Raw genomic sequence first — 25,264 nt, 5'->3', positions numbered from 1 at the left:
CATGATCATCTCCGGGGGATAACTCACAGCCCAAAACTGCGATATGAAGGGTGTAGGTGCAAAATCCTCGGGCCTGATTCATTAAGGAATTTAAATTAAGAAGTTTCTTATTTAAGTCTCCTGGACAAAACCATGTTACAATGCAAGGGGTGAAAATTAGTTTTCTGTTTTGCACATAAGTTAAATACTGACTGTTTTTTCACGTAGCACACAAATACTTGATAGGTTATTTATACACTGAAATTTAAAGTTGATATTTGTGTGCTACATGAAAAAACAGTCAGTATTTAACTTATGTGCAAAACAGAAGACTACCGTAATTTTCACCCCTTGCATTGTAACATGATTTTATCCAGGAGACTGAAATAAGAAACTTCTTAATTTAAGTTCCTTAATGAATCAGGCCCCTTTTTATTTTACTAAGTGTCAAAAGTCTTTATTTTCATACTGAACAGACCCTTAAAATTGTTACTTTGGTAGGGGTACATAATACTGCTCACCACTTACAGAACAGTCTGTGAATAGCAGCAAATAGCAAATAACACTTTCATACTACTCTTCTCCACTCCTCCCTTTTTTAAGGAACAGTTTCTAATGTAGTAGAAATAGAAAAGAAACCTACATACATATATATGGATGCAAGTGGCAGGTGCGTGCAACTCTGCATGAAAGCATGTACATATATATATATATATATATGTATATATATATATATATATATATATATATATATGTGTGTATGTGTATATATATATATATATATATGCACACACTTTCTTTGTGGGCATACGCAAATCAGCAGCGGGTGCCTGATTTTTACTGTTTTATTTGCCTTGGCTCTGTCACACAGGTCACCCATACATTGAATCTCACAGAAACAGGTAACAACTAGTCTGACAATTTACCCTGTAGAAATTGCAACTTCACGATATATCACGTATAGGGTGAATATCATGCTCTGATAAACATATAGCAGTGATTAAATCAAATATGAGAAAATTAGATTTACTGCCAGTAATATTAACACGGGTGCAGGATGTGCGTGAAGGGTCCTGTAGATACTTGCACCACTATGGATAGGATGGTCAGCCCTGGGCCCTCTCCAGCTACCACCCTCAGGATCCCAACTGTGTCTATTGTGATATGCAGCAGGTATTGCAATCAATATAGTTAAACTTCACACAAAAAAGAAAGTAAAAATACTTTCTTTGTAGCAAAATGTCTAATTATAGGATAATAAAATAAAAAACAAAGATATTTTTAAGGCTTATAGACTTGCCTTAAACATGTCTTTATTTCCCTAGATGTTTAGCTTTCATATCCTTCTACTGCTGCTCCCCACCTTCTATATCTATTATCTGTGTCTGTACATTGAGAGGAAGCTGAACAAAAGTGTCTTACAAACTGCTGTCTGCCAGGTCATGTTTCTATTCTCATTATATTGGACCTTGATGCAAGTTTTGACACTGTCGATCATCAGCTTCTCCAAGACACTCTTTTCAATTGGTATAAGTGGTATAGTTTTCTTCTGGCTCATGTCATACCTGTCTAGCTATTCTTCCCCATCTCTCCTCACTTGTCCGTTGTCTTCTCACTCTTTGAATAGCAATGATCCCACGCTGAGGATTCCTTTTTCTTGTTATGCTAGAGTGCTTGTATCTTCTGCTGCTCCTGTGTCTGAGAATGATTGTGACCATTTAAACCCATGTACAATGGATCATAGTTTACACCACCACCTGTATTTGTGCATTTTGCCAGTTTTTGTACTTTTATAGATCGTGCCTATTGGGGTCAAGGTACACATGATTGTTGTCAGCATTCTGGTGGACATGCACATCTTCAAATCAACTAACATGGGGGCAAAAGAGCTAAATTGTAAGTGTTCCTTTCTTATAGGAATATTTACTACTTGAAATGTTCATATTAATTCATACCTGAACTTCCATAATGTGTACATTATTAGACAGGATGGAATGATCATTGTAGCTTCCAGATACAATGTTCATTTAAATCATTAAATTAACTTTATTGTACATTGTAAAACTTATAAAAATAAAAAATAAAAAAATAAATAATAATAATAATAAAGTTATATTGATAAAGTGAGTAGGTAAATGGGACATTGGGAGGCAGCATTAGGCATGCCTTTGTTTAAGTGTGAAAGAGCACTAGGCAGCGCTGCACAATTCTGGGTCATCAGCTCCATTGCGTGAATTAATGAATGATGTAAGGTGATGCTGACATATGTGCACAGCATTCCAATACATAGGTGGATCCATTATTCTCATTTTTGCTGCATGTAATAAATTACATTAAAACATCTAGCTGAAATGGTACAAAATACTTAAGTAGATCTTTAGCCATTTCCACCAATTCCTAATCAAGTTTTCCAAAAGAGAGAGACAATTGAAAAGATCGGTTGGTAATCTAGAGGTTTTAAAAGGCAGATGGTCCCAACCGCTACAGCATTGTCATCAATAACAGTTTGTTTGTCTACCAAAAAAAATCTTCTTATATACTACTACTACTACTACTACTACATGTTTTACTACACTATTTTGTTCTTGTGAGGGTTTTACACTGAAGTCATGATAAATACTGAGCGCTGGTTTTAACATATCCGGTAAAGACTTTGAAGTGGGTTCAGTGTTAAAGGAACAATAAAGCTTTTAAAGCTTTGTATACAAAAAATTCTCACATACTCCCACCTTTATCTGCACCACTCCTGCTCCCAACCAAAGGTAGGACATACAATGGTCATAAATGTATACAGGGGTGGATCCATAAAAAGATTACAGGGGGGTACCATAAAACAAATATATTGCTACAAATTACCAATATACTATAATGATAGCAATATAATCATATCAATGGAAGAGCAGAAAGATCGGTGTAGGTAAAGGAAGATCAGAGAGACTGGAACAGGTAAAGGAAGAGCAGAGAGCCTGGCACAGGCAAGGGAAAAGCAGATAGCCTGGCACAGGCAAGGGAAGAGCAGAGAGCCTGGCACAGGCAAGGGAAGAGCACAGAGCCTGGCACAGGCAAGGGAAGAGCACAGAGCCTGGCACAGGCAAGGGAAGAGCACAGAGCCTGGCACAGGCAAGGGAAGAGCAGAGAGGATGGTGCAGACAAGGGAAGAGCAGAGAGGCTTGCGCAGACAAGAGAAAAAGCAGAGAGGCTGGCGCAGGCAAGGGAAAAGCAGAGAGTCTGGCGCAGACCAGAGAGAATCAGAGACTGGCCCAAGCAAGGGAAGAGCAAAAGCAAAGAGGCTGGTGCAGGAAGGGAAGAGCAGAGAGGCTGGCAGAGGCAAGGAAGGAGGAGAGAGCCTGGCACAGGCAAGGGAAGAGCACAGAGCCTGGCACAGGCAAGGGAAGAGCAGAGAGGGTGGTGCAGACAAGGGAAGAGCAGAGAGGCTTGCGCAGACAAGAGAAAAAGCAGAGAGGCTGGCGCAGGCAAGGGAAAAGCAGAGAGTCTGGCGCAGACCAGAGAGAATCAGAGACTGGCCCAAGCAAGGGAAGAGCAAAAGCAAAGAGGCTGGTGCAGGAAGGGAAGAGCAGAGAGGCTGGCAGAGGCAAGGAAGGAGGAGAGAGGCTAGTGCAGGCAAGGAAGGAGCAGAGAGGCTGGCGCAGGCAAAGGAAGAGCAGAGAAGCAGGCACAGGCATGGGAAGAGCAGTGAGGCAGAGGCAAGGGAGAAGCAGAGAGCCTTGCGTAGCCAAGATAAGAGAAGAGAAGCTGGCACAGGCAAGGGAAGAGCAGAGAGGCTGGTGCAGGCAAGGGAAAAGCAGAGAGGCTGGCACAGGCAAGAGAAAAGAAGTGAGGCTGACGCGGGCATGGAAAGAGCAGAGAGGCTGGCGCAGGCAAGGAAGGAGCAGAGAGATTTGCACAGGCAAGGGAAGAGAATAGACACTTGGACAGACGAGGGAAGAGCAGAGAGGCTAGTGCAGGCAAGGAAAAAGCAGAGAAGCTAGCACAGGCAAGGGAGGAGCAGAGAGGCTAGCCCAGGCAAGAGAAGAACAGAGAGGTTGGTGCAGGCAAGGGAAGAGAAGAGAGGCTGGCGCAGGCAAGGGAAATCCGTAAAATATGATGGCACTTCATGCCATGAATGGATAAGCTGCAATATGAGCTCAGCTCATAAAATGGCTGCATTCAATATATGTAGATGATGGGTGTACTTTATTGCAGCTCATTTGCATTGCTACTAGAGGTATGATCACAGACCACAGTAGCTATTAACATGTCATCAGCATCTTAAATCAGCGCCTTATTTAGTAAAATGTAATTTTGATTAAACAGGACCATCTATCACACAGTTCTTCTCCTTCATCACACTGCTCCCCTCCTTAATTGCATTGCTCCATTTCCTTCATCACATTGCTCCCCCTTTATCACACTGTCACTCTCCTTCATCACACTGTTGCCCCCTTCATCCCTGTGCGCACTTCTTTCTCAACATATTACACCCCCTTCTTCACACCACACTGTGCCCCCTTCCTCATTCTCTGCTCACCTTCCTATGGTCTTCTTTTCTTCTGTCTTCTTTTCTTCTGGCCGCGGTTACTCTCTGCATTGTTCCTTACTGACAGTGTCGGGAGGTAATAATGACATCACCACCATCAGTCAGTAAGTAAGAGGGAGGGTAGGGAGCACGGCGCCGGAAAGTAATGACAGGGGGGTACATGGCCCAGTGCTCCCCCTGAATCTGCCACTTTATGCATACCTCCCAATTATCACGATTTAGGTGTGATAGTCCTGATTTGTGGGGACTGTTCCGTCATCCTGATAGTCAGTACTATTGTCCTGGCTAGCAGGAAGCTATGAGGTATGTCCCCACTCACCATGGTGAGCAGCTACTATGTTCACTTGCTTGTGGTTCAAATAGCAATTCAATGGTCTTTTTATTGGATGTTGGAAGGTATGGAATCATCTGTGTGTACATAACCTCACTGCTGCCTACAGAAATGTGTTTAGCCAGATATATAGCATAAAACAGTATTTTTACATTTACTTTCCTGCACTTAACACACATAAGGAAAGAAAACAATTGATGTTAGTGTCTATTTAAGTGGAAGGGCATGTGTTGCAAATAATTCACAGCCAATTAAGATGTCACCCTCTATGGCACACTCCAGTCATCAGCATTTAATGTGAATTGTACAACCCCTTTAAAAAAGATATTTGCTTTTTTTATATAACTTGGAATAGATTCAATTAATAATGTACAATTTTTGTTTATCATGTTCAGGTTACTATCACATGTTGAAGCTTATGAATAATTATTACTATAAAGTACTTGGTGGGTTAAGTATTAAGGTGGGTGGGAAGCATGAAAAGCCTTTAATGGACAAATTCAACTACCAGGACACCAGTTATACAGGTGACTTAAATTTATAATAATCCAAAGATCCACAGTTGATCAGATGTTTCATGGAGATTAATTTTCCAGTGCCGTCCCTGTGGGTGGAATCATGGCAAGATAATTTCTCATGGCTACTCAAAACACGAGAGTTATTTTTCCATGAAATCATGTTTTTGGGATTTTTAGACAAAAATGCTGCTTTTACAGTAGAGCTTTGGGCTTAAACTTCTCACTACTGAGGACACAGAGGACAATTCAGCTGACAAACTAATGTTAATATCAGAAAATAGACTTCAAATCCTTTAGTGATAAAAAGACCCATTGCATCAGCCACTGTTATGCTACATAATTCTTCCTGTGATGTGCCAAAAATATCCAGCCTTTAATTTGAAGCGCAAGAAAGCATGCACACTTGCAAAAATTATACAGGGAAATATTTATTGTTGCTGAGGAACTGTCTGATCACAGATATAAAGGCTGCAAAGCTGTAGCTTTATTTTCAATATATTTGCTTTAATTATTAAGTAAAATAAATGTGAACCCAGGAGGCAGAAGGAAGGTTTAACTGTGAGCAAGAGAAATGACAGAAGCATTGCTGTCATTGAATGGTTCAGCGATGGGTTTCTGCTTTGAACAAGAACTTTTAGGTGGGTTTGCCCAGTTATAGTAGAGGCCATAAAAAATGAATACGCTTTAACTTATTAATTGTCATATCTTTAATTGTCCTAACTTTTTATCCAACAAGTTTATTTATTTGGGCTTCACAAGTGAAATGAAAAATGCAAAAAAAACCAAACAAACAACCCATACTGCCATATTGCTTTGGCCATATAGCAACTATAGCAAGATTTATATCCAGGGAAACTTTTTTTCTTTTGGTAGCACAGCAATAAAGTACGTTTAATTGCAGCTGTTCATGGCACAGCCTTAGCATCTATATCATAATCATCAGTTATTTATATACCACCACTAATTCTGCAGCGCTGTACAGAGAACATCAGTCCCTGCCCCATTGGAGCTTACAGTCTAAATTTCTTAACACACACAGAGACAGACATAGAGAGAGAGAGAGACTAGGGTTAATTTGATAGCAGCCAATTAACCTACTAGTATGTTTTTGGAGTGTGGGAGGAAACCCACGCAAACATACAAACTCCGCACAGATAAGGCCATGGTCAGGAATTGAACTCATGACCCCAGTTTTGTGAGGCAGAAGTGTTAACCACTTAGCCACAGTGCTGCCCAATGTAATGGAATAGCTAGTAAGCCTTTTATGCCTGTGCTTCTATCTGAAACTATTGGTAAAGTCATACAACATATGCATCTTGAAATAACACGCTTTATACATGTAGCTCTTTTCCCAGGTGTAAGTGTGTGGGTGTTGATTGGCAATGCATCTACATTATTTCCCACTCAGGTTCACACTCAGCTAGCTCAATCTCTGCACCTCTCCGGGCTCTGCTAAAATGCAGAAAGGGCCCTTGCACATGAGGTTTGAAGTTTAGGTTGAAAATAGGTTATCACAAGTGCATCAATACTGTAAACTGATTTTGTAATTAATGGTCAACTCTTTTATTGAACACCTCCAGCATATACTTAGTAGTGGCAATAAAATTCAACAGTGTTCTTTAGATGTAGTATATGAGCTGACATGCTACACCTTGGGGATAGTCATTCTCACTCTTATCCTCTACAGCAGCTGTCCTGAATCCCCAGCATCAGATTATCACCAAAGTAATCAATTGTCTATTTATTTCTAGATAGGGATATTACACAGATTACAGGCACTTGGGTTCTGTTGTTAAGATCAGACTCCGTGGCTTACTACATGTAGAGGTTGACTGTTTTGGGTTTGGCGCAGTGTAGGCCCAAACATACCTGTAAATGCACTCAGGGTGGTATATTTACTAAACTGCAGGTTTGAAAAAGTGGAGATGTTGCCTATAGCAACCAATCAGATTCTAGCTGTCATTTTGTAGAATGCACTAAATAAATGAAAGCTAGAATCTGATTGGTTGCTATAGGCACTTTTTTAAACTCGCAATTTAGAAAATATCCTCATGTCTCTGTCGCTCTGCATGGCTCTCGCTCTAATCAACTTCTTATGCTTACTGTAATGTAATGCGTGCAGCATTGCAGAAAAATGAGGAGGAAATGAGGATTTGTGAGAGACAGTGGTGTGCCTGTGGGGGTGGAGCTGTGGTGCAATAATGTTCAGTGCCAGGGATATGGAATCATGTGAGGGACTTCCCATGAGTTCAAAAGACATGGCCATCTTGCAATCCGGGACCTGAGAGCCAGAAAGGGTGGTCCAGGGACCCCAGCAAGGGCGATGGGTTCCTGATGCCATAAGGGCATCAGTTATTACCCTATTGAGGGTCAAGAGCCCCAATAGCAAAAAGGCACCAGTAGAGTGTTCCCACATAGCCGAGGGTTCCCCTAACATGTTAGAAATGATGTATGGAGGTTGCCATGAGGACCCATTTGCAATGAACAGAGGAGGAGAGTCCCATCAACTGAAGTCACCATAGAGTAAGAGACCAATGTAGAGGGGTCATTTTAGGAGTACCCCCAGTGGACGAAGTGAGGGTATGTAGAGTGGTATGTCATACCGTCACTTCTCCTATCCCTTCATTGAAAAACTATTCAATTCCATTCACTTACCTTTCTATTACATTTTTCATACCGTCACTTCTAAATTTCTACTTTGACCACTGGGTACGCCAACAGCAGACAGCTACTGGCACCACAGACAAGAAGCAGTATAGGAGGAAGGAGAGCCCCTTTACTGAGTACACCCATGGAGTTAGCCCCCTTGAAAAATGCCCCCCTACAGATAGGAAGGGGAGGTGCTGTAGTGCTCAGTGTGGCTACTTGGGAGAGCCATGAAAGTATTGAGGCCGTGTGAGACAGATGAGGAACTCCTAATTGGAGAGCCCTCTGTGAAGTGTTCCTATAGTGAGGGGTAACCACTGTATAGAGGAAGTGCAGCTATACTGAGGAGCATGGACAGACAAGCCCCTGGAAGATTGGAAGGAAGCCTCAGAAGCTGAGGAACCTGTATGATATGTCTGTGGAATTACTGCTCCTCGCAGTAGCAGCAGTGACCAGTATGTAACCTGATGGTGGATGAGAGTAATGGATTTATTTTAGCAGAATGTCCAGGAGTGTAAGATGTTTTTATGGCAATTTGAATCTGCTAGAAGCAATGTGCTGGAGGAGACGGCCACATATCACTTCATCTGTGTCCACTCCATGCAATTATGTGTTAAAAAATTATGCATTATTCACATAAATAATACGGTTCATTTTCTATCATTGCAGTTAGGTGCTCTAGCAACCAGATATTTACTTTCATAGCCTTTGCAGGTGACAAATAGAAGCTGATTGGGTGCTGTACTTTAGTGCAACATTTGCACCTAATGCAATGTTAGTTACATGTAGTGTGTCTTAAAAATAGATTGAAATCACTGATAGGATGACCCAAGTCACTTAAAATTGTTAAAACATGATTCTTGGCTCCAAATCTTGATGGAATTACACAGGTATAACATTTTACAATCGCTGAAGTGTTTCTTCAGAAACTTTAACTTATTTGATTTGATAAATGTAGGGACTTCAAGCCAAAGAGACCATACGGACAGTTACATAAATAGATTTGAGGGAAAATATAAAATGGTCCAATCAAGATGCTGTGAGATTTTGCTTTAAAATAAATACATTAATATCCCATGAAAACCGTATGATACACATCTTTATTCTGTTACTGTGACATTGCTATTGTGCCCACAAACACATTTGTAGGAAACAAAAAAAATAAAAAATCACAGAACCATGATACATAATTTAAAACACACTTTTTTATTTCAAGAAATCAAGTTACATTAAAAGCAAGCTATTGCCATTTATGGTCATGGAATATCAACTATTATATCACTGAATTTGTGTTTACTTGTTACACTGGCATCCCAAAGGACTGTAGATAACTTCCCCCTGCCTGACTGTAAAGGATCATTGAAGGATCCACTGATATAAAATGCTTACCTAAAGCATAGAGTGGGGTAGTGGGCACTTCCATAGTGTGAGAGGCTGGAAGTTTGTAACAGCGGATATGAGTACGTCGCCCCATACTTCATGCACTACAGTGTACATGGACTTAAATACATTTCTAACGAGTAATGCAAAAGTGATGAATGGAGAGAGGGAGGGGATACAAGGTAGCGTTAAGGAATCAAACCATAAGGCAGGGTTTCCCAAACCCAGTCCTCAGGGCACCCCAACAGTGCAGGTTTTCTGGATCACATGTGACATAATTAGGACCACCTGTGGTTCTGTTACAATGTGTCAGTCAGTAATGAATACACCTGTGCTCCAGCAAGGAGAAATGGACTGTTAGGGAGCCGTGAGGACTGGGTTTGGGAAACCCTGCCATTGGAATATTATTTAAGAACTTAAACTGTTTAAGAATTGTAGCCAGTGTATCTCAATAATATCAGTAAAGACCATTTCAAGTGCAAATTCTGTTTTGTAAAGTCATGCATCTAGTTTCACACAAATGCTCCAAACGTTCTGTGGCAATGTATGGATTTCAAGACCAAAATGTCTGCTTGGATACAAATTTTTACATCTTCCTCCATGCCAAAGAACTTGAATTTTCCAGATATATTGGAGGTGCCTAGAGATCACCTTTTATACCCTCATTTGGGCTCCTCTTTTAAACATGTGAGCATATGAGTGGTACAATGGTTCACATGAGTTCTACTCCAACCAGGGCACTATCTGGATTTTGTATGTTTAAAGGTTTTTAAATATTGTTATCTATTTTTTTTACTTTTGTTTGTTTTAATTAGTGTATTGAAAGCCTAAATCTTTAAGCATGTGTAAACAGAAAAATATTTTCCTAGGTAGTATCTTTAAGCATATTTTCAAATTCACATGATGCAAGTCATTTGGGATTCTTTGGCATATAAGTAGATATTATATAAATAGTAATATATTAATATTTATATTAATGGAGTTTTATTATGCGTAATATACTATGTAGGGTAGACATTCAAATATATATTTAATATTTATTCTATATACTGTATGTTGTATTTGTAAAATATTTTTGGGTATCTGTGAAAAATAACAATATAAATATACACAGGACAAATATTATTATGCACTTTATTTCTATGGGAAGGTGTATAATATCACTCTTAATATCAGAGAACTCCACAAACAATATATATGGAGATCCCCATTAAAGTCATATTTATATATGCATGAGTTTAATTCCCAACCATGGCCTTTTCTGTGTAGAATTTGTATGTTCTCCCCGTATTTGCGTGGGTTTCCTCCAGGTGCTCCGGTTTCCCCCCACACTCCAAAAATATACTGGTATATATATTATTTCATTCTTGCTACTATCTTACAATATATTAATACATTTTATTTATACCCATGTATATGGTAGTAATTTATTTAGGTTTTAGTGGTAGAAGGATGCTATAAAAAAAACTGTTCATTGATCTGAATTTGTGCTGTTTAATGCTGTGGTTAGATGAGAGCCTTGTGACAGCCAGCTAATGGTGTTTACTCAGGACTTAACCAATTTGTTTTCAAAAAAGGCTCTGGGGCCCACTTGTTATTAATAGAACAGTAAAAATCCACAGTGGGGAAATCAGCAAAGGAAAGCATTCTCAGCTGTGTTAATGGGCTCATCATATGGATGAAAGAGGCACCTGTCATGTCAGTAACAGTGAAATGAGGTTGCTTTATATTGTGAAGGAATTAATGGTCCTCACGTTAGACTGTCATGCAAAATGCCTTCACATCTCATATATAAGGAGACTAACAGCATGTCCTCACAAAGAGAATTGTTAGCAGTGACAGTGGGCAGCATTGTTGCCTTGCAGCACAGGGGCCTCGGATTCCATCCTGTTTGGGGTACTTGATGTGTGGAGTTTGTGTGTTCTCATATTCCAGAAACATACTGGTAGGTTATTTATCTCCTAATTAAAGTGCTCTGAAGAGTATGTTAGATTCTGCAGATCTCTGGGGCAGGGACTAATAGTAATGACATGCATGCAAATAAAGAGAATAAATAACATTTATAGATGTAATGGATTTAATTTATATATGTCATGTACTGACTGATTGGCAATACCTAAAATTAAATAGGTGGATTATTAGAAGTATTAAATGAGCTCAGAGAATTAATATATTGCATACTTGCCAACATTTTAGATTTGGCTTCTGGGAGCTGCCGGGGGGAGGGGGCACGGCTCCAAAAATTGCATCATTTTGGCCCCGCCCTGTGATGTAATGATGCAAAACGCTTCATTTTACAGTGTTTGAACCGAATTCTGACCATTTCACTAGGAAGTGGGCAGATCAGGGAGACTGCCACACTCTCCCGGGAGTCCGGGAGACTCCCGGACATTCCGGGAGAGTTGGCAAGTATGATATATGTGCCTAGCCCGCTATAATGGTGCACAGTAAATGAACCATGTGTCTGTCTAAATAGGAGAGAGGGTATTGAGTACGCATGTGAAATTGTGTGAAAAGTCATATTTTTGTTGGAATCAGTTACATAAATATATCTTATTTTGCTGCAGTCTACACAAACTCCATTTTCTAATATGACAAAGCATGTCCAGTTATTTCATAATTGTAACAATGTCATGTAGTTTACTAATTTAGATACATTTTCCTGTAGTTGGCACAGGAGCGTTAGTTTGCAAAACCTTAGTAAATATGCCTCCATGACACATGCTTCAGTGTATGTGTATGCCACAACTTTGCTGTAGTATGTATTACTGTGAAGCCTTAGTCATACAATAAGAGTAATTATTATTACCCTGTGGAGCACATTGTACTGTCATCTAGAAATAATAAAATAGAGCAGGTCAGCTGAGATGTGAAAGTGCCTCTCACTGTCTGGCTTCCTTCCTTATGCTCTCATCTTAGAACCTGTGAAAGGAATTTGCATCTCAACTTTATAAGGACCCTTCCTGTCAGCAGCAGGGGAGTATGGGTTATGTCCTCCAAACAAAAGCCAGATCTGTTGTCAGGTTTGACTTTCCAAATGGCTGTGTAATCTAAATACAGTTTTTTAATGCACTGCTTTTCTAAGAAACACCTGTTCTTTTCTCTGTGTTGTTCCAACACATACAATCGACAAGGTGACCAAGCTGGCCAATGCTTAATATTAAAATATAAATCATGCTTGTTTTTATTTCAGTTTTTTTCATACATATACTATTCTGGTAACGTTAAAGGTCACTTTACATAAGCAGATGTTATAAATTCCTATATAATTCAAACTAGGTGTGTTCATTGAGCCCTGTGTTTTGGTTTTGGTTTTGGATCTGTATTAACTTTGTGTTTTGGTTTTAATTGGCAAAACCGCCCTCACATGTATTGGTTTTTGTTTTTGTTTTGGATCTGTATTTTTTTATTTTATTTTTTTAAATTACTAAAAAAGTGCTAAAATCACATAATTTGGCTCTTTTTTGGATCCTACATTATTATTAATCTCAATAACATTGATTTCCAGTCATTTCCAGTCAATTTTTGTCAGGTGACAAGAACACTGCTACCCCTCCTGTTTCTGTATGAGCAATGGCACTGAGCAATGTCAGTGGAGAATTGAGAGTGACAAGAATACTGCTACCCCTCCTATTTCTGTGTGAGCAATGGCACTGCGCAATGTCAGTGGAGAAATGAGAGTGACAAGAACACTGCTACCCTTCCTGTTTCTGTGTGAGCAATGGCACTGCGCAATGTCAGTGGAGAATGGATAGTGACAAGAACACTTCTACCCCTCCTGTTTCTGTATGAGCAATGTCAGTGGAGAATGGAGACTGACAAAAATACTGCTACCCCTCCTGTTTCTGTGTGAGCAGTGGCACTGAGCAATGGCACTGGAGAATGGAGTGTGACAAGAACACTGCTCCCTCTGTTTCTGTGTGAGCAGTGGCACTGAGCAATGGCACTGGAGAATGGAGTGTGACAAGAACACTGCTCCCTCTGTTTCTGTGTGAGCAATGGCACTGGATCTCCTGGGGAGGGAGGTACTTATGGAATCCAAAACCTGCGAGCTCTGACAATGCAACAATGGCATTTTGCCTCGATACAGAACCGAGAAATCCGGAAACTACCGAGCCAACTCGGATTGCCGATATTTGGGGGAATTCTGTTTTCGAAAAAGCGAGCCTGAGCATCTCTAATTCGAACCAAAACATCTTATTTTATGGTAGTAGTGGCATAGAATCAATGTGCTTTTTCTTTTTGTATACATTGATTTTTATTAGCTGTCTGTTTTCTTATGCACATCTTGGACATTATAAACTATTGTTCACCACTGATGAGTCTTCTAAAAACATTTGTATATAGGTCATGACTTCATAGAGGTTTTGCTTTCTGATACATATAAGCTGCACACTAAAGAACTGCATAATAGAGCATCCGACCTGCATGACATTTAACCTATAGTACTACAGTAATAACCTTTAACTCTCGTGATCTTCAACTCAGTAAGGAACCCTGACATGTCTAAATCTATGTAGGTTTTATAATAGGGGCAGCACCTGGATTAATGTTGATTCTGATATAGCTTCAAAATTGTAAATTCAGCGAGCTTAGGGCTTCTATTTTTCTGCTAATCTTATGAGTATATTCATTGGTTTCTAATATGAGATTATTCGGTATACCAGTTTTTTCTTCGCAGGGTTTTATCATTTCTACATACATAGCAAAAAATATTATTGTTCTTTGAACCCATTTCTTCTGTAATGTGTATATGGCGGGTGGGCACCCTAGACCCTGAGGATGATGGGAGATACAACATTTGTAAGGTACTGAAACATTGTCCTCTATGTTGTGCTGCACTGAATGTGAGGGATCAACATCTTTGGCATTGCTGTCTTACAGCTGCATGGAAATGGTTGTAAGGGATCCTGGCCAAGCCAAGCAGATGTGCAAAGAACAGGGCTATGAAAATGTTAGTTCTATGCAAAAAGGACGAGAAAATAACAACTATATTTAACAGTTAATATGACAGCTTTTCTTTGCCCAATTTTATGAAGAGGCACTTTTAAAGGAAAAAGAAATGTACATTTAACTGTAACCAGTTGAAAACAGAGAGAAAAAGATATGTATACGCCACACCCTTTAAGAAGTCGCTGTTCCGCATAACATTGTTGCCAGATGAAGCATTGGCAATATTTCATTCTCGGAAAATATAAAATGAAGGTCAATACAACATAGTTGTCTTTCTTTGTAGATTTTATATATCCTGCAAGGAAAGGGATACAAGTGTGACTGATACAGTAGGAGAATATACAGACAATCTCTGATGTTAAGTTACATGGCAGATATGTGATCTCTTATGTGGAAGCACTTTAACCAAAAATTTTAAAAAGCATAAAACAGAAATTAAACAATGCAAATAACTGCTGATTATAATGCCATACATGTAAATATAATCCTCAAACCTTTCCTCCCAAGGCACTATGTGGAGCACTGCTATGCAATTTAAATGGGATTTGGAGAATGGGGAAAGGAAGGACATAGTTTTAAATATTATATAATATATTTTATGCCTAGTACTAAGTTAGGAACAACATGTACATATAAGCCCCAAGTAATTCAGATAACGTATCTTACACATGTATATAGTGAAATGTTTAGCAGACCATGTCAGATTTAGATGTGACATGTTGTATCTCAATGTAATTTTGATGCAAAAATGGGCAAACACCTCCATTGATATTTTAAGAGAATTTTATATTGACATGACAGATAAGGACTATTGGGAAAAATGTATATTGGTTAGAAAAAAGTCACATGAATTATTTTCCATCCATCTGGGTGTTGTGCAAGTCTACTGAAGGCTCTGTGATCCAATTTGCCCTGCCTTAAATTATATTTGTGCAACAGGTGTTGTTCTCGTTATATTTACATTAATTAATCTCTGGGACACGTCTATTTACCAGTTTACCAAACTGATCTCTTCACCAATAACAGGGATGACTGAGAGAAAGCACTGACCAGTGACGGAACTACCATTGGTATGGCAGGTGCCGTGCACTGGGACCCATTGAGATAATGGGGCCTGCTGCATGGCAGATGCAAGGGGTCAGTGGCCCCCATTCCCTTCTCCCTGCCGGGGCCCACGGCTCGCTAGTTCCGCCTCTGGCACTGACATTTGTATTTTAATAACTCTAGAGATCAAAACACCCATGAATTATTTGTGAAACCAATGGATGGGTTTTAGTAAAACAAGTACGGAGTATCGTCACTGCACTAAAGGAACACTGGACTGAAAATTCAGTAGCTGGACTAAAGCTGCAGGTTCAGTGTGAATCTATGTGTTTACTACATTACGATCCATACTAAATATGATTTAAGCCATGTGCTCATGTTTTTGATCACTGTCACCAGAGGGTGGCCTGGGGCCAGTAAAGCACTAAAGTCTTTATTTAATGGAAATTCTTTCCTGGAACATGCATAACTGTTAATGTAAATGACCAGATATCTGCTTTGTGTTCAGTTTTTTATTACAGGACAAGTGAACTTGGACACTTTTTATATTTTAAACAAGTGAAGATTTTTAGGACTAAGGGTAGGGTTGAGGTGTAGTTAATGCACAGCATTGGGGGCAGCACTGGTTTATAGTTTACCATATCACCTAACATTACCAAAGAGAGACATTAAAACATACTTGACTACTATTTACACCCTTCTGGAAATCCTCCCCTATGCTCAACAACATTATTTGTGCCATCACACAGTGGGGTATGAGCCATTGTGAGGCCATTGCAGACTAGAGGAGAATCTGGTTGGGTGATCTACTCTGCCTGGAGTCTGGGAGGCTTCCCAAAAATGTGGGAGTAGGCAAGTATGATTTAAAATCTATCACAAAAAAATAATCATTATTATCATATGTCTATACACATATACCCACCTCAGAAGATTCTCAAATACAAATTATCTACAATCATAAGCATCAGCATTGTTGTGTATAGCGAGATGTACTTTGTTGCTGTGTATAGACTGATGCAAACAGACACATCATATCCACCAAAAATGTAATAATGTAGATGCTATTATTAGCTTAGGAGCCAAACTGACACTTTTGACAGTAAAGGAACAACATACAACCATCAGCCACAACATTAAAACCACTGACAAGTGAAGTGAATAACATTGATTCTTGTTACCATGGCACCTGTGTGAACAGTCAGTTCTTGAAGTTGATGTGTTGAAAGCAGGAAAAATGGGCAAACATAAGGATCTAAACGTCTTTGAGGGCCAAATTGTGATAGCTATATGAGTGGGTCAGAGCATCTTCAAAATGGCAGGCCTTGTGGAGTGTTCCTGGTATGCAGTGGTTAGTACCTACTAAAAGTGGTCCACAGAAGGACAACCGGTGAACCGGCGACAGGGTCATGGGCGTGCAAGGCTCATTGATGCGCTTTGGGAGTCTGGTCCAATCCAGTTTAGTCCAATCCCAAAGAATGGTCATTGATGCATGTCTGATCCAATCCCACAGAAGAGCTACTGTAGCACAAATTGCTGAAAATCACAGCGCATCACAGCTTGCTGCGTAGCCGCAGACCAGTCAGAGTGCCCATGCTGACCCCTGTCCACCTCCGAAAGCACCTACAATGGGCATGTGAGTGCCAGAACTGGACGAAGGAGCAATGGAAGAATATTGCCTGGTCTGAAAAAAAAATCACGTTTTCTTCTACATCATGGACAGCCGGGTGTGTGTGCATCGATTACCTGGCGAAGAGATGGCATCAGAATGCACTATGGGAAAAAGGCAAGTCAGCAAAAGCAGGGTGATGTTCTGAGCAGTGTTCAGCTGGGAAACATTGGGTCCTGTCATATTTGTGGATGTTACTTTGACACGTACCACCTACCTAAACATTGTTGCAGACCAAGTACACCCCTCCATGGTAGTGGTATTTCTTGATGGCAGTGGCCTCTTTCAGCAGGATAATGCACTCTGCCACACTGCAAAAATTGTTCAGGAATGGTTTGAGGAACATAACAAAGAGTTCAAGGTGTTGACTTGGCCTCCATTTTCCAAAGATCTTAATCCGATCAAACATCTGTGGGATATACTGGAAAAACAAGTCTGAGCCATAGAGGCCCCACATCGCAACTTACAAGTCTTAAAGGATCTGCTGCTAACTTGGTGGTCTTGTGGAGTCCATGCCTTGACAGGTCAGAGCTGTTTTGGTGGCACAAGGGGGACCTACACAGCATTAGGCAGGTGGTTTTAATGTTGTGACTGATCAGTGTAGGAGGAACAAACGTTAGGGGGATTTGTCACTAATCCACTGTATCAGATCTTTTGACCAGTGCCAATGTGAAATCTTATTACCTTCTCCAGATTGATGTTTAGAAATAAGTTATCGCAGCTAAAGAAAATCTGTTATTACCACAATTTATTATTAAAATATCGCCAGAGCAGCTGCCTATACATGACCTGGCTAGCCAGAGTTGGGTTTCAGTTCCAATTACAGGGAAAAATGTTTAAAATAAATTAATATAAAATATGGAAAAAAATGTTTTTTTTAAAAAAAAACCAAACAACAACATTTTAGTTTTTGGAAGAAATGCTGTATTTAAATAATAAAGCATATTTTTCCTTTCATTATCTTTGCTATAGCCATCTTGAGATAGTCCTGATAGATAGGAACATGCTTATCTCCGGTGAATACACATGTTTTTATTAGAGATAGGGCATTTCCATGTTTAATAAATTAGAAATACTCAGGCTCGGTTCAGTGCCCTCTTAAGAACATCTTGGGCCCCCGGGCACAGCAGTGCCCTGGGGCCCCTATATATCTAAAAAAAAAAAAAAGATTATATATATATGGGCCCTGCAGCCCAGCGGGGCCCGTCGGAGGCAGCAAAAAAAAAAAAAAAAACCTGGAAAAAAAAAAAGACAATACTTACCTTGCGGTCAGCTGGCGATCCGGCTCCCTCCATGCACAGTGCATGTCAGGCGTGACATCATCACGCCCGCCCGACATCCATTGCGGAGCGCGACGGAGGAGGAGACCATGGAGGGAGCCGGATCGCCAGCTGACCGCAAGGTAAGTATTGTCTTTTTTTTTTTTTTTTTTACAGGTTTTTTTTTTTTTTTTGCTGCCTCCGACGGGCCCCCCTGGGCTGCAGGGCCCCCGGGCACCTGCCCATTGTGCCCAATGGGAAAGATGGCCCTGGCTCGGTTCCCCGAGAACCGAATATACCCGAACTTAGCAGATCCGAGTACCGAGCCGAGCTAGCTCGGTACTTTCGCGCTTTCTTCGGATTTGAAACCAAGGCAAAACGTCATTGTTACGTCGTCGGATCTCACAATTTTGTGATTCCTTTTTAAGCTCCAATATAACGGTGGGTGGGAGGGAGGGCCCAAGGACAATTCCATCTTGCACCATTTTTCTTTTCTGCCACTGCTGTGTGCCAATGTGTCCTAGATTTGCTAGGAACTGCCGTGCGTTTGTGTCATTGCTCTGTCGCTTACCATCCAGCCAGGTCGCTGAAGTATTTGTCCAAAAGTGTATGAAAATAATATTGTGATCTGTGAGGTGGTCAAGATTGACTGCAAATGACTTGAAATTAGTGTTAGTGAGGTTAATAATAATAATGTAGGATCAAAAAAAGAGCAAAATTATGTGATTTTAGCATATTTTAGGATTTTTTCTAAAAAATCCAAAACCAAAGCACACAAGGGCGGTTTTGCCAAAACCAAGACATGAAGCTAATCCAGATCCAAAACCAAAACCAGTTCACGGGGGTCATTGAGCATCTCTATAATAGATAGGCCTTAGAAAGCTATACTGTGGCTCAATGTGGCATTTTAAGTGTGTTTTACCAAAGGCAAGGGAAACCATTAGGGATAGTTATTGGGGCTCTGTATTTTAAGCACAGGACCCACTCAATGAAATCAATACTTTAAAAGTATTCCATGCTATAAGAACAGAAAGTAATGACAATAACACACCTCATGCAGTCTTGCTCTTTCATTATGGCTAGGTACTGCTGAGTATGATGGAGCTAAAAATGTGGTTCCACTAAATCCTACTGCATTATACAATTCAGTATTCTCTTGTGATTCAAGGATGTAAATCTAATAGCTTAAATTGTTGACAAATTAACATAATTATACCAATATGAGTGACATTGTTTTCAAAAATGACAATGTACTGACTTAATGTATAGCCGGTGTACCAATAAGTTCCTTTAAGGGACATTTGGAAACATATTTAGTATTGGCATCATTAAGTTAGACTTTTTTTTATTTGCATAAGGGAGACAAACACAGTGATTAATGTTTCAGGTCCATTTGTAGGTTGATAAATCCATTTAAATATGTACTGAAAGAATGACTGATGGAAGAATTACAAATAAAGTCCAATGTCCTTGATACTTCAGAGAAGTTTATAAATGCCTGGCTTCCCAGTGTGCTCCTGTGCTTCTCAGAGTTTAGCTGATGAATGCGCGCATTACAATCTAACACTTTTTTTCTAGTGTTAAAAGACAGATTAAGGATAAAGCATTGAATGCAGCCTACACTTTAAAGGATTGCTTCTTTGTAAAACTTCAATTCATCCTAAACCTGAATGAACTGCTGAGAAAAATCACCTTTTTTGTACTGTTTTCGTTTTGATCGCTGGAGTGGAATCCAAAAGAGAAAAAAAATGAGTCCGAGAAAAAGTACTTTGTTTTTTGGCTGCCGGCAAAATAAAGTAAAGCCTTAAACCTATTGATTTTTCTTTCTGTTATTTATCAAAACAGCTTTGCTATGTCTTCAGGATAGTCACTTCAAGCTACATTAATAAATGCGCCATGAACAGATACACAGTGTTATCAGTCATGTTACGGCTTGCTAAGTGGCAGAATGCTAATACGTTTCTGTCATTACCATGACCATGCCTACATAACAGGTAATATAAAACATCTGATTTTATGTAAATATTTACTTTTAAGTTGATAAATGCCACAATTAATGTGTTGAGGAGTAAAACCATATGTTTTAAACTTTTCTCTTCTACTCTTGGCTGGATTGCTGTTAATTGGTCGAATAGCTGGTTGATGTCTATGGTCGTTGGGAAGGTTCAAGGCTTGGCCTTCTGGGTCACAATCCACTGTTCCACATTATATCAGCCATTCCTGACTGTGCAGTCTGTCCTCACTTGCTCTGTGTAACAGGTCCATACAAATTACATAATTGCTTTCTCTTAGACCCGAATCGCCCTACCCCCTTTTTCCTTTCAAAAAATCCCTCTTTGGGTCTCTATAGGGAAAACACATTTCCATTGGCTCCTAAATCTGTTTGTCTTGTGCAACAGTCTTTTTTCGTTTCCCCCAATGTTTACAAGTATCTATGAAATAGAATGCAACAATGTATGTGCACCTGGACTATAAAAGTTTAGCATAATTTCTTAAATTACACCGATATCATGGACACAGTCCACACCTGCAATGTAGGAGTACAGGACAAGATTTCAGGAAATTACATTCTCCCGTGTTTGAGGTCAATCTGTTTCCTCTGTATATCATCAAGATACAGCTGAGAATATAACACGCAAGGGTTGTAAATCTCCATCTAAATGAGAGGACTAACCACAGCAGAATGAAGGAGCTAAAATAACAAAGAGGTCAAATTAAAGGAGAATGTCCTTATTACCTTATTTTTGGTAAAATAGTTGCTGATTGAAACAAAGCGATTCAGATTTTATGCTGAAATTAATTGACTTCACCAACACTTGACAATTGTGGATTGTACAGTGTATATTTAGTAATATCATGGGCTGTATTCTATCATACTTTTCATGGGTTGGTATTGAAGATACTATAGTAAGATGGAATAAACTTGGCATAAATCAATACCTTAACGTCAAAGGGTCACAAACTTAAAAAGTTTGCACATTATGAAATTGGAAAGTAATTTGTTGATCTAGGTATATTGTCTAGCTGGAAACATCTAATAACCATTTCTCGGAATACTTCTGTATTGGAAAGGTGCATGAAAGCATGTCACACATGGTACAGTGCAATTGCCCATTGATAATTTGCAAAGAAAAAAAACAGACCATGAGAACTGGCTTTTATATGCAGATTAATAGAAATTACACTATACAGATGGTGAACATTTAAAACCTGAGATAGTTCCTGGACATGTACTGCCAATTATGCAAATTGTTGTTAACAGTTCATTTCATATTTCCCAGTTGATAACAACATTACTTTCTATTGCCTTATAGCTGAAAAAAGAAGCTTATCAGCTTCTCTACAACACTAATGGGCGAATTCAATTTCCTGCAATGTGTGACAATGTGCCTCTGGAACGATAGTGAACTTGTTAAGGTACTCGGCAGCAATGTATCTTCACTGATATTTCCTTTCACCCTATAGAGGTATACAAGATAATCAGCGATATTTGTGTAGTGTAGTACCTGGAACATAGCGCAGCCGGACATCACCGCAATTTCCGGCGGCACATTGCAGCAATTGAATTCCCCCCTAAAGGGAATCTCCACCACAAAGGTATCCTGCATCTCATCCTTCCTGTGGTTACTAAGTACCTCCAGCTGTGTGGAGTTTGTGTGTTCTCCCCGTGTTTGTGTGGGTTTCCTCCCACACTCCAAAAACATACGATTAGGTTAATTGGCTGCTATCAAATTGACCTTAATCTGTCTGTCTGTGTGTATGTGTGTTAGGGAATGTAGACTGTAAGCTCCAATGGGACAGGGACTGATGTGAGTGAGTTCTTAGTACAACGCTGCGGAATTAGTGGTGCTATATAAATAAATGATGATGATGATTGTAACACTTCAAAAATAGAAGTCTGAAATTGCTATAGAATGGAATGACGGAACAAATCAATATCTTACACGATACATCTATTGTGCCATTTTCACTCAACCACACCACCCTCTTTTTGTTCAGTAATAAAAAATGCTTACAAAAATGACCTAGACTTTTTAGTACAATACGTTTCTATGGGAAAATTATTACCTTCAACAAATACCCTTAAGTAAAGAGAGAAAAATATGAACAAGAAGCAAAGCGGTTTTTTTTAAAATATTTGAAGAAAAATTGAAACATCCATGTGAATGCAATATTAAAATGAGGGGGCTGTGATTTGATACATGTTGGCTTAAATGTCCAAGACTGATAGGTTAGAAACATCTTTAATGTGTGATTAGTTTTAATGCAACAGAAAAGTTAATCTTTTGTAAATCATCGTATTATCTATTGGATAAATAATGAAATAAATGCTTGGCATTTCCTTTTGAGCTGTGAAAAAGTGCAGCTCACCAAGTGAGCATTGAAGTGATATGTTTTTGGAAGTATTTCTCAGCATTAGGTTAATATTCCTTGAGGAAGTGTTTGTAATGCTTCGAGGAATGTTTGAGTGCAAGGATCAGACACAAGTCTGACCTCGACTTATTTTACTCTTGACATTGCAGACACCTGTGTCTCTTTCTGTTTGACCTCCAACTTGTTTTTCTAAAGACCTCAGACAAATGGAAGTGTTAAAATATGGCACAATTTGATCTGCTCAAGACAGGACAGGAAGAAAACATCTATTTATATGTTTTGAAATGGTATTCAGACCACTCGCTGGAATGCCAAATCCATCTACAAAGTGTCTTTGTGTCTGAAAACTAATACATGGCAATTTGTCTGATCATATCAATGCAAAAGTGTGTTTTGTTAATTTGTTTAAAAAGAAACTAATGGGTGTATCTTGTATATCTTGATGTTTCATTTTAAGATACGCAAAATTTTACAGAAAAATCCTAAGTGCTCTGAATCCTAAAAGTCTTGTGTTGATTAAAGTTGGACTGTTAGCATCAATGGACTTTTTGATTTGCTAGTACATTAATGCATGCAAAAATGTAGGATACAGGCTAATGCAAAAATCCCTTATTCGCCTGGTATCCAGAATTACAGATTAAGATTTTCCTTGCAATTGTACCTTTTGGGAGAGTTTCTTGTTTATATAAAGTGGTCATATATGCGTTAAAATAGCAATTTACTGATGATTTATGTATGATAGGCTGCCCCCATTAAAGCTTTTTAGTTTTATTTGTTCTTATTTTTTTTTCTCTTTTCATTAGAGCTCTTAAATTGGAGCTTATTGAGGTTTCTCCACTAACATTGCTCAAATGTGCAAAACTGCACTAAAATAAAGCAAAGACTCAACAGTTGTCTTTTACCTATCCAGTACAAGCTCGACAGTGAAACAAAATGTCCGATTGGTTGCTATGATTTTAGTGCAAGTTTGTACCTTTGAGTAATGTTATTAGATCATCCTTGTTGTGCTCTTGCTTGAGTAAATATGCCTGATGTCTGTTGCTTATGTTTAGGTCCCCTAAAACTTCCTACAGACATCAAAACCTGTGCTTATTACTGCAACAGATCTTTGCTATCGGGTGATGTGGCATTTGTTGGAAATAGTCACTTGTAGATGCTCATTTTAAAAGAGTATTGACTTGATCTGTATTATATGTAGGATCCTCTTTTTTGCACGTTTTGTTAGGTGCCGTAAACCATCCTTTCATTTACCAATGAATTGCTAGTAAATACTAGAGAAGCAAGCTGATGAGTGAAAGCCAGCCTTCAGGCACAGACACAGTTCCTGTTTTAGAAAATGGATAAACCCAGACTGCGCTTTAGGAAGTCAGGCCATGGGTCAATCACAGAGGCACCACACCAAAGACCTACTAGATCATGTCAGCACGATAATAACACTGCTAAATTTGTCTTCCCACCTGTAACCTCTTATTATTACGTGAAGGATTTGCCAAGTCTCGAGGGGTCATGAGTAATTGGAAACACAACTTTCAGAAAGCCACTCTGTCCTTGTTTTCACAAAGTGCTTCCTGGGATATAGAAACCGATAGGAGAATTAAAGAACAAGCACGTTTATAAATGAGCAATCTTCTTGAAATCTTCAGAAACCAGAAGCAAAATTATTTTTTCTTTTTCCTTTCCATCTGTAAGGACTGGGAGAAATAGTTTCAGAAAAAAATGTTCCTACCTTTGCTATTAACATGTCCAATCTCCAGAAGTATGTTACAACATATACATTATTATTCTATACTAAATATAGTATAGTCTAAGCCAAGAGATACATAATTCTCACTCACAAGTAAGTCTGTGACTCAGACCTCGGTTGAGAGAGATACATATCATTTTGGGGATTCAATCCCATACAATTGTGGATTTATAAATAATAAAATAACTCTATTTTTGTTTTTCATGTTACACTGAAAAAGAAAAGAAAATATTTCAAGGGAATATCCTGCTATTCCTGGAAAGAGAAAGTTCTGAAAGTGCTCATTACACTTGGGAGGCTATAATTAGAATTCTTTATATTTAAAGGGCAATCTTAGTTTTTGCCATATGAAATGTTTAATGTGGAATGTTAACATTTGAAGAGTTTTAACACAAGATACATTAGAAAGCATATGATCATATTCATATGATCATATGAGCATATATTCCGACCTGGAATGGGTGCCTCCAGGTCTGAGCTTTCTCTGTGCTGGTCCGACATAGTTCCCCGGTTACAGTGGAGATCTTTTTCAGATGGGTGGAAAGCAGACAGGGTCCGTAAAAAAGTTAATGCTGTTGCAGCACACTATATCCAGTACATTGGAGGTAGTAGAATCGAACACCCGGGTATTCGCTTTCAACACCAGCCCTTTATAGACTGGATGGGGTGCATTTGAAGGACAGTGGCCTCAAGGATTTCATAGCATACATATATTCGGTTTTGAGCGAGTTAGTGAGGAGCTAGGAGGTGGCGGGTCTAGATTCTGGAGGGAACCTGGCATGGCGGGTGAACACTGTACAAGATAAACACGGTGGGTGAAGCGGACATTTATA

At 39.2% G+C, this 25,264-nt stretch overlaps 1 protein-coding gene across 3 annotated transcripts in view; it reads left to right on the top strand.

Annotated features, from left to right (window-relative positions):
- The window catches only part of BMPR1B (bone morphogenetic protein receptor type 1B), a 349,352-nt gene that overhangs the window by 259,698 nt on the left and 64,390 nt on the right, over positions 1–25,264 (top strand). The window lies entirely within an intron of this gene.

This window comes from Mixophyes fleayi, chromosome 1 (genome assembly GCF_038048845.1).
Source record: "Mixophyes fleayi isolate aMixFle1 chromosome 1, aMixFle1.hap1, whole genome shotgun sequence".
Taxonomy (NCBI): Eukaryota; Metazoa; Chordata; class Amphibia; order Anura; family Limnodynastidae; genus Mixophyes; species Mixophyes fleayi.
This window is presented reverse-complemented; position numbering and strand designations above follow the sequence as displayed.